Source organism: Schistocerca cancellata, chromosome 5, assembly GCF_023864275.1.
Source record: "Schistocerca cancellata isolate TAMUIC-IGC-003103 chromosome 5, iqSchCanc2.1, whole genome shotgun sequence".
NCBI classification, from domain to species: Eukaryota; Metazoa; Arthropoda; class Insecta; order Orthoptera; family Acrididae; genus Schistocerca; species Schistocerca cancellata.
In genome coordinates, this window is record NC_064630.1 from 661,879,372 (window position 1) to 661,890,300 (window position 10,929).

General features: G+C 42.5%; 1 pseudogene; it reads right to left on the reverse strand.

Annotated features, from left to right (window-relative positions):
* Window positions 1-5,815: 5,815 nt before the first annotated feature.
* LOC126189151 (5S ribosomal RNA) lies at window positions 5,816-5,933 on the reverse strand (annotated as a pseudogene).
* Window positions 5,934-10,929: the final 4,996 nt, after the last annotated feature.

Sequence of the window (10,929 nt, forward strand, 5' to 3'; positions counted from 1 at the left end):
AAAGTTAAGATTTCACACCAGGCGCGCGGCTGCTCACCGCTCAGAGACTAAGTCCCGCGTTACCGCACAACGCGAAATTTTCTAAGTCGTTTCATTTCCCAGCTACCTAAAGACCGACTGTCCGCTTTCGTGTCACAATCCGAGCTGTCCCCTTTGGGGTCTCCAGCCGAACTGTCCGCTTTCGCGTCTGCACTAGCATTCCCTCTGCCACTAGAACGTAGATCTACTTAAACCTAACTAACCTGAGGACATCACACACATCCATGCCCGAAGCAGGATTCGAACCTGCGACCGTAGCAGTCGCGCTGTTCCAGACTGAAGCGGGTAGAACCGCTCGGCCACAATGGCCACCCTCAATAATATCCATTATATAATAAATGATAAATTCCTTTACATAAAAACAATACAATTTCCTTCTTAACTTTGTCACGGCTAGTAACCTTGCACCAATGTACTTTCTGATAAATAAATATAAAACAAGAGTAACTATTATGCACTAAATTTTCAACAAATATTAGTTTTTTTCCCTAATGATTCAATAACGTGTCACGCTGTCATCGTTCAATCTGTTTTGTGTGGAGGAAATGGAAAATCTTATGCTTGCGCTTCTATATAAAATGTCGATCGTTAAGATCGACCAAAGCGTTCATATTGTAGCATTCAGGTCTTTGTTACAAAACTTGTTAATTTCACTTTAACAGTAAATGCTAAACTAATATAGATATGATCAATATTCAAGTTTTATTGGGATCACCATGAAACTTTATGGAGGATGGCAGATTAAAATTACTGTGGCTTCATTCTCTGCATTCTCTGCATTCGACTGCTGTCCTGGCCAACACATTCTCCAGATGTCTCACTAATTGAAAACGTCTGGTCAATGGTGGCCGAGCAACTGGCTCGTCACAATAAGCCAGTCACTACTCTTGATGAACTGTGGTATCGTGTTGAAGCTGCATGGGCAGCTGTACCTGTACACGCCATCCAAGCTCTGTTTAACTCAATGCCCAGGCGTATCAAGGCCGTCATTACGGCCAGAGGTGGTTGTTCTGGGTACTGATTTCTCAGTATTTGCACCCAAATTGCGTGAAAATGTAATCACATGTCGGTTCTAGTATAATATATTTGTCCAGTGTATACCCGTTTATCATCTGCATTTCTTCTTGGGTTAGCAGTTTTAATGGCCAGTAGTGTATTTCTTTATTTGAGTTCTTTAAAGGGGTGACAGCACCGGAGGCAGCCAGAAACAGTCCTGCCGTGTATGAGATAATGTCACTGGACAGAGCACGGCAAGAAAATGATTTTCTCGTTTTATGGAGGATCGTTTTGACACTAAGTGACTTTCCACATTCAGCAAGACCTTCGGCGTTTGAAGAAGAGCGTTTAAATGCATTAATACACAATGATCCACGCCAGTGGACTCAAGAACTGAGAAATGTGATGAACTGTAATCATTTCACATCGTGTGAAATTTGTATGCAAGACTGAAGGTTCAAAAATCTGGTGTGTGGGTAACGCATGATCTAACCAAATTCACGAAAACCAGCAGGTGCTCGCCATATGTGCATCTCTGCTTGCTCGTCGTCGTCGACTATTTCTATCCGTGCCATTACTGGTGATGAGAAATAGTGTCGTCATGCTAACATAAGGAAAAGAAAGGAATGGTTGAGCCCAAACACTCCCGTGTAAAGACGTGCGCGCATCTACAAAAGATAACGTTATGCTTCTGGTGGAACTACGTCGGTGTGGTGTATGCGAATGCTTCCCTGCGATGTAGCCATCACTGCTGAGATTTATTGTCAACGACTGAGACGTCCTGCAGAGAGAACAACTGTTTGGAGTGATACTACTCCACGGTATGCCCACCAGCGTTCTGACAGAATGACAAAAAACTTTGTACAGGTGTTGGGTTGGGAAATCATTCTGCACTCGCCTTATTCACTTTTTCCGCTCTATATCGAACACTCTTCAAGCAACTTCCTTTCCGGATGAAAATGCGCTCCTTCGACGAGTTCTTCGCCTCAAAACCACGTGATTCTACCAGTCGCAGAATCAAGAAGTTACCTCTGCTTTGGCAGATTATTATAAACAGTAAAGGAGAATATGTTAACGACTAAAGTATGTAAAAGCAACATTTCTTCCGAAATGTTTAAAAGTTGTTACGTTCATCGCAAGACGGTTATTTGAATACGACTCAACTGAATCTGCGCTTTTCCTCCAGCTATTGTACTATTATAACGTAATTCGCGGCAAGTCATTTGTTTTCAGTGTTTTAAGAGTTTCTACAGCCATGTCAATTTCTTGTTTTGCTTGAAGGAATGAAGAATTTCTGTTTTGCATAAAGAATGATTATAGTTTCAAGGCATCTAGGGCCTCAATGTCCAACTAATTCTATTATAAGCAACCATTATAAGCACAGTTTGTGAGGCTTTGAGCAAACCCACGAACTGATCGGGAACCATCGTGACTGAGATTTTCAAAAAGGTGGACAACAGAAGTGTGCCTTTCAAGAAGAAATCGAATAACATTAAATGATAAATCAACCCAATGTACGTGAAAAACGCGGCCTAGTTTTAATGTCTGAGAGCATAATTCTTGTGAAATATTCTGTAGCCGTATCTGATGTTTGGGACTTTGAGGAAACACAGAGTAGAGGGAACCTAAAAGAGACTGTACATGGTAAGCACCTGTCACAGCATTCGTAACCTCATGAACAGCTAGTTCAGTTTCATGATTCACAACTGCACGGCAATAAGTCATTACGTCAATGATTACGAAGAAGAGCTGCAGGCGTTGTTGATGCACCATCTGTTGCGATACTTTTTTTAGTACATCGCATTTATTGTTGTACTTTTCACGATCTTCTGACAGTGTACTGAAAATATATTCTTCAGTCCCATTAATTAGACAATATCAAAAAATTAATTGCAGGCAACTCCCTCAAAGGAGCAACATCTTGCCCTATCAACATAATGATATTTTGGCATGCATAGTCAGAATGAAGCATACAACCGACTAATAAACCATTAATCTTTAGTAGCTCAATTACAGTGGGATAAGGTTTGAACGATAATTTCTGTTTAGTCATTACTTATACAAATCTGAACAACAAACCAATTGTAATTATATTTGGTTACGTTCCCCACAGCTTTTCACTTTCACTCGCGGATTTTTCTCTACTTTGTTTTTCTTTACCACGTATAATTTCTACGCATTTCATGTGTGATTTGCACTTTGCATGCTCACCACTTTAGGTTTTTTTTGGCATTATTAGCAGGAACAGCAGCTAAAACGCGTTATCGATATGCACACGTTCCATGCTTTCCACCCGAAGTTCAAAATGGCTCTGAGCACTATGGGACTTAACATCTGAGGTCATAAGTCCCTAGAACTTAGAACTACTTAAACCTAACTAACTTAAGGACATCACACAAAGCCATTCCCGAGGCAGGATTCGAACCTGCGACCGTAGCGGTCGCGCGGTTCCAGACTGAAGCGCCTTGAACAGCTCGGCTCACCTGAAGTTAACGAACATCTCAACACATTGAGCATTTTACGAAGTTTTTGGCATTTTCAGATTGCCGTGAGTTAGTCTTCTGACAGTTTTGGAAACGTGATAATTTCCCGCTTTAATTTCAAGCCTATTGTTATTCCCATTCCTACATTGAGACTACTCGCAATTTTCTGTTCCCAATGATTCGCCATCTTACTTTTTTTTTAACACAAAAATTACCTTTTGTATTTTAGGTACACCATTTATTTTAGCTCTTTTAGCATCACTGTTAGCATCCTGACTGTCAATGTTTGCACAGGTTTCCGGTAATGCACGGCTGGTAAGGAATAACGAAATTCTGCCATGTGTGAAAGACACGCAGAAATTCCGTCGTTCTTACATCCCTGCACCCACTCAACTCAGTAGAAACGGTGCTTACCCCGCAAATTCACAAGAAATGGATATCGGAGCTCAGATTAACGCAACAATGGCAGCAAGAGAATGACGATTCATTTTGAAACGTTAAAGTACATCATGCTTTTTCTAAAATTTAAATGCAAGCTTGAGAATTTTAAAACAGTAAAAGGCCGGCCGTTGTGGCCGAGCGGTTTTAGGCGCTTCAGTCTGGAACCGCGCGACCGTTACGGTCGCAGTTTCGAATCCTGCCTCGGGCATGGTTGTGTGTGATGTCTTTAGGTTAGTTAGGTTTAGGTAGTTCTAAGTTCTAGGGGACTGATGACCTCAGATTTTAAGCCCCATAGTGCTCAGAGCCATTTGAAGCATATTTGAAAACAGTAAAAGTGTAGTAACACTTTCTGTGTATGGCTCCACAATTTTAAATGAAGTTTTAAGCTTTACATAACCAGTGAGCTGGAAATAAACATCCTCGGTTGGGATGGGTAATTTAAATCACAGCTTGGGATCTTTTGATACAGAGGGAGAGATATCCATCCCATCCCCTCCCCCCTCCCCCGTTGGAAATGGAATACAGGGACAAAGAGATTACGTAGTAATCTTATGTAAGATTAAATGTCTGAATATTGTTACAAAACTTGGCCAAATTATGTAAAACTAAATCCGTGTCAAAGGTTTCGACTCACAGCATGATACAGTAATTAGTTTCTTCAACATTCCAATTTTTTGCGAAAATCTGAAACTACGTAATATTAAAGTTGTACTTTTGGAATTAGGTTCAACTACTTATAGAAACACTCTGTCAAGGTTTTCAGGAAACTACCTTTTTTACCTTTGGAATTATCTCACTTTTTTACAAAATTCAAAATCACATGATATTACGTCTGGAATTACGTTCTATTTATCATAAAAACATATGGTAGAAGTTTTCTGCCTCTTTACTTACTTTTTCAAGACCGAGTTACGTTTTAAAATCTGGAAAAATACGTTAGATTAACTTACATTCGTAAATAAGATACGAAGCTAAAACGACAGCATTGTATTTGAGATAAGTATGATACAGTAATTCAATAAAGTTACGGAAATGAGAAAGAGACAGTTCAGAGGCCACTATCTACTCGCAGTTCCGTTTGAAAAAATCTGAAGGTTAAAGTTTATAAGTTATCGGGCTGATAATTCCATACAGTATAAAAAGAGACGTAGAGAAAAATTGAGATCGTTGTAGGTATTAAACAAACAACGATATAGATAATTTTGTAGCCAAAAAGAGTGCTGGATAAACGCTGCTGCCAGCGCTGGAAGCAATTTTGGACCGAATGTTTCTTCGTCATCTGCACCAGGAGTATATAAAGGCCGAGGTGACTTGGAAAGTCATTCGATCAATGTCAGTCATATAGAATATATTACGCTCCGTTACAGAATGGGCCGTGATTCCGTCTGTGCCTAGGACCCCTAAGCCTTGGATGATGACTGACATAGGCGCTCAGTCCGGAACCGCGCGACTGCTACGGTCGCAGGTTCGAATCCTGCCTCGGGCATGGATGTGTGTGATGTCCTTAGGTTAGTTAGGTTTAAGTAGTTCTAAGTTCTAGGGGACTGATGACCACAGATGTTAAGTCCCATAGTGCTCAGAGCCATTTGAACCATTTGAACCATTTGATGACTGACACGTCTGTTTTTCTAAAGACTAAAAACTTAACTCCTCCCGAACAGGCCGTGAAGGCCCAACGGTACCGTCCGGCCGCCGTGTCATCCTCAGACCATAGACGTCACTGGACGCGGACATGTAGGGGAATGTGGTCAGCACACCGCTCTCCCGGCAGTATGTCAGTTTCCGAGACCGGAGCCGCTACTTCTCAATCAAGTAGCTCCTTAGTTTCGTCTCACAAGGGCTGAGTGCATCAGGCATGCCAACAGCGCTCGGCAGACCGGATGGTCACCCATCCAATTGCTAGCCCAGCCTGACAGCGCTTAACTTCGGTGATGTGACGGGAACCGGTGCTACCACTGCGGCAAGGCCGTTGGCTTCTGTTTTTATAGAGAATCACATACCACGTTTACCTTGCGAAGCTATGTAAAAGTGAACTTCATTGAATTAATAATATATAGCCCAGTTAACAAAGCCCGAAAAATGTCGATTAGGGGTAAAACCGCGTAGTCGCAGATTTTTGCTCAACACCAGGAGTGTTACGAGCAACATACTAAAACTCCTGACCGGTGGGATAAGAGCTTTGGGGCGGGAGTGGGTCACTTTTTAATGTTTTTCTCGAATAACTCCAAAACCACGGCTTCTAGCAAAAATGTTTCCCGGTAAAAAATTAAACTAAATCAAATTTCGTACAAAAGTGTCCTAATTATTTTTCTCTAGAGTTGATAGTTTCCCTATTAAGGAGATAGAAAAATCTCAGATTATTAAAAAGATTGTTCTAACGATGTGAAATTAATGTTTATCTTTAAATCATGTGGGTTAAAACAAATAATAATTAAATATGAGTACCGTGTACCCCATCTAAGTGCAGTAAAGCCGTATTAAGGGATAAATTGCGTTATGGGTTTGTAATATGGTGGAGAGGAGAGGTATGTGGGGTAAAATTGTGAGGCAAGGTAGGTCGCCGGCTTGTATTCATATCCTACCCTCCTTCAGAGGTAGAGAAGGTGATTCCTCACACTATCGACCTCAGTGTGTCACAAGAAGCAACTATAGGGCCTTTCACAAAAGTATACGAGCCCTCCATAGTGCAGCTTACGAATCACTGGTGACTCGGTGCACAGACATTCATGGAGGAGTGTTTATTTTATACAAAATACGTTAACACTAAGTAATATTCAGATATGAGGTACCAATAACGCAGGTAATTCATATGAACACAATCTACGTAAATATGCGTACACTGTTCTACGCTACTGGAGAAGAAATTGATACTTTATCATGGCGTATGGGAGCTTTAGTATTCTGGGAAAGTCAACTTCCCCTCCGTGAGTGATGATCACTTTTCAGTTCAAAGACATACTATACCTTCGAAGCATTTCTTGTCCAGAGCTCTTAAGCGAGTATACAAAATAACTTCACTGAGCTCGTGTTTATGTATCGGAGGTACTTCCAGTTTATTATGTGTGTACTTATTTGCAGTTGTTAAGTGAGATACTGTGTGAAATACTCTCCTACATGTTCGATTTGTAGGTGTGATGTTGTCAGTAACCCATGTAGTGGTGGTGGGAAACGGACTGGATTGGTAAATGTGGCACCTTGCTGCTGTCTATCGTTGACAGTGTACTGTAAGCCCATGCAATTGTATTTTAGTCGCCTGGTGATGAAATAATGAATGACCAAGAGCTTACTGGATTTCTACCACAATCAACTGACTGCATAAACCTTTCCCATTCAGGAACTGCTGACTTTTCTACGCAGGACTGCATCGAGTGAAACCACTTACTACATTTCCACGGTCCATCTTCCTACATGGTTATGAATATGTCTAAGCGCAATGGGAGGATAATGTTCAGGTCTGGGATAATAATATTCTGCAATGCGTTCCTTGACTTACTTAGGAATATCTGGAGTTCTCTAAGACCTAGGTGATCTACTTCGGCGGCAGAGGCAGACAATTTAACCCCCTGAGTCTCTTCAGATTTTGAGAGACCTCCTTTCGCCAGGCGTAGTGCGTCAATTCTACGTGGAATGGAGTCAAAAGTCGTTGGAAGTCCCCTGCAGAAATACTGAGTCCTGCTGCGTCTACAGCCGCCAATAATTGCAGATGTGGCGCCGGTGCAGTGTGTTGTGCATGAACTGACCTCTCGATTATGTCCCATAAATGTTCGATGGGATTTATGTTGGCTGATCTTGGTGACCAAATAATTCGCTTTGTTATCAAACCAATGGCGAACAGTTGTGGCCGGTGACTCTCTGAGCACTATGGGACTTAACTTCTGAGGTCACTAGTCCCCTAGAACTTAGAACTAGTTAAACCTAACTAACCTAAGGACATCACACACATCCATGCCCGCGGCAGGACTCGAACCCGCGACCGTAGCGGTCTCGCGGTTCCAGACTGCAGCGCCAGAACCGCGCGGCCACTTCGGCCGGCATGTGGCCGGTGACATTACGTCGTTGTTTACGAAGTCCATGAATGGCTGCATATGTCTCCAACTAGCCTAACTTAGCCATTTCCAGTCAGTGATTGTTCCAATTGGACCAAAGGACCCTGTCCATTCCAAGAAAACACACCATTATGGAGTCGCCATCAGCTTGCACAGTGCCTTGTTGACAACTTCGGTCCTTGCCTTCGTAGGTTCTACATCACACTCGAATCCTACCATCGGCCCTTATGAACTGAAATTGTATTCATCTGACCAGCCCATTGCTTTCCAATAGTGTAGGGTCCAACCAATATTATCACGAGCTTAGGAGAGGCATTGTAGGCGTGCCATGCTATTAACAAAGGCACTCGCGTCGGTCGTCTGCTGCTATAGCCCATTAACGCCAAATTTCGCCGCACTGTACTAACGGATACGTTCATCGTACGCCCTATATTGATTTTTGCGGGTATTTCACACAGTGTTGCTTGTCTGTTAGCACTGATAACTCTAGGCAAATGCTGCCGCTCTCGGTCGATAAGTAAAGACCGTCGGCCACAGAGTTGTCTGTAGTAAGAGGTAATGCCTGAAATTTGGTACTGGGTGCTCTCGGCACACTCTTTACACTGTGGATCTCGGAATACTGAATTCCCATGCGCCTAGTTCTAACTATCGTTTCGTATTCAATGTCTGTTAATACCCGTCGTGCGATAATAATCATGTAGAAAACCTTTAAACATGAATCACCTGAGTACAAATGACAGCTCCGTCAATGCACTGGCCTTGTATACCTTGTGTACGCGATACTTCCGCCTTCAGTACATTGTGCATATCGCTGCCCCATGAATTCTGTCACTTCAGTGTATTCACAGAAAAATAACTAACACGAGTTCAGCGTAGTTACGAGGGGCATTCAATAAGTGATATACTTTTACGTGGCCAATTTGGTTGAGAAAATTGTGATATTTCTTGTGGGACATCGTGGGATATTCCCGCTTCAGTCCCCGTATTTTCATGAAGTTCCGAAAAATGGTGGCGCTATACGTAGTCTTCACAATGACGTCTGTAACGGAGGTGCATTCCAAGCGATTGAGTTTCTTTAGGCGGAATTCCAGAGAATTACAAATTGCTTACGGACACCTGCCAGTGAATGATTGAGGGAGGCGTCTGCCATCATCCCAACAACGTCGCACAAACCTGTCCAATCACCGCATGCCGGCCGGCCGCATACAGCTGCCTCTCGTGCAATGTTGGACCGTGCGGGAACCTCCATTCTAAGTGATCGACAGATCACAAACAACTCGCTGCTCAGCTGAACGTCTCTGTTGGTAGTGCTGACACACTCGTGAACCAACTGGGGTACTCAAAGGTGACTTCCCGATGGATTTGTTGCCGTCTGACAAAGACTACAAAGGGCAACGAATGACCACTAGTGAAGAACTGCTTGCACGCTACGAGGCTGATGAAGCATAGGTTCATCACTTCGAAACGGAAACAAAACGGCAATCTATGTAATGTTGCCACACAACATCTCCTCTGAAGAAAAAGTTGAAAGCCAGACCATCAGCAAGTAAAGATATGGCGGTGTTCTTCTGGGATTCTGAAGGGGTTACTCTGATGTCCTCCCTCATGGAGCGACGATCACTCTAAAGTGTATTGTGCTACTCTCAGGAAACTGAAGACACGACTTCATCCTGTTCGTTGCCACAAAAATGCAAACGAACTTCTTCATAACAAAAAAGATCTCACACAAGTCTGTGCATTCAAGACGGGCTCAGAAGAATTCTACCTCATCCAATCTAGAGCCTGGATCTCGCACCTTCCGACCTCCATCTCTTTGGCCCAATGAAGGATGCACTCTGAGGGAAGCAGTAAGTGGGTGATGGGGTGGTTATTGATGCAGCAAGACATTGGCTCCAAAGTCAACTAGTAGTGTGGTGCCATACGGGAATACAGGGCCTCCCACTAAGGTGGCGCAAGGCCGTCACGTTGACCGGAGATTTTGTTGAAAAATAGGATTTCCTAGCCAGAGGAGTGGGTAATAACATGGTATACTGAAACCCTGAATAAAAGCAACCTGCTTTCAGAAAGAAAAGTATTGCATCACATTTCTCGTCTACCAGTGTAGTACTATGTGCAGAGATTTACGTAGATTTTGTCCATGTAAATTAACTGCGTAATTGCCATTAATAGCTCATATCTACATTCCATACAGTCTTAACGAATTTTGTGCAAATAAATACTCCCTGTAAATGTCTGCGCTCCCGCCAGTGATTCGTAATGTGCACTATGGAGGGTCTGTATAATTTTGTGAAACAACCTGTAGTTGCTTCTTGTGACGTATTTGGATAAGTACGTAGAGTGGGGAATTGCCTGTTAGACCTTCAATCTGCAGACCTATGAAGGAGCGAAATACATGAACGCAATTTGGCGACATGCGTTGCCTCACACTTCTAGCCCACACATCTCCACCCTCCACCCTGTTGCACCCCCGGAACACAATTTATTCCTTAGTACGACTCTGTTACACTTAGATGTCTTACACATATTCAATATTTGTTTTTAAATATCTTCATTTAAAGGTAAGCATTAATTATACACTGTTAGGGAAACATTTTTAATAATCTATGATTTCTTCTATCCCCTGAGCGCGAAAATTATTAGCGCTAGAGAAAAAAATGAGTAGGGGCTTTTTTGTAGGAAATGTATGTAGTTTAATTTTGTCTGAGAAAAATTTTCGCATTGGAGTTATTCGAGAAAAAAACGTAAAAAAGTGATCTTTTAATCCTCCACCCCATCACTCAATGCTCACACCTCACGGGTCAGGATTTTTAATATGTTGTTCATGGCACTCCCTCCTAGCACTGTGCGAAACTTCGCTACTACACAATTTTCACCGTAATTTTCCTTCGTTGACGTGATTGCTAACTGGGAAGCCCTTTGCAATG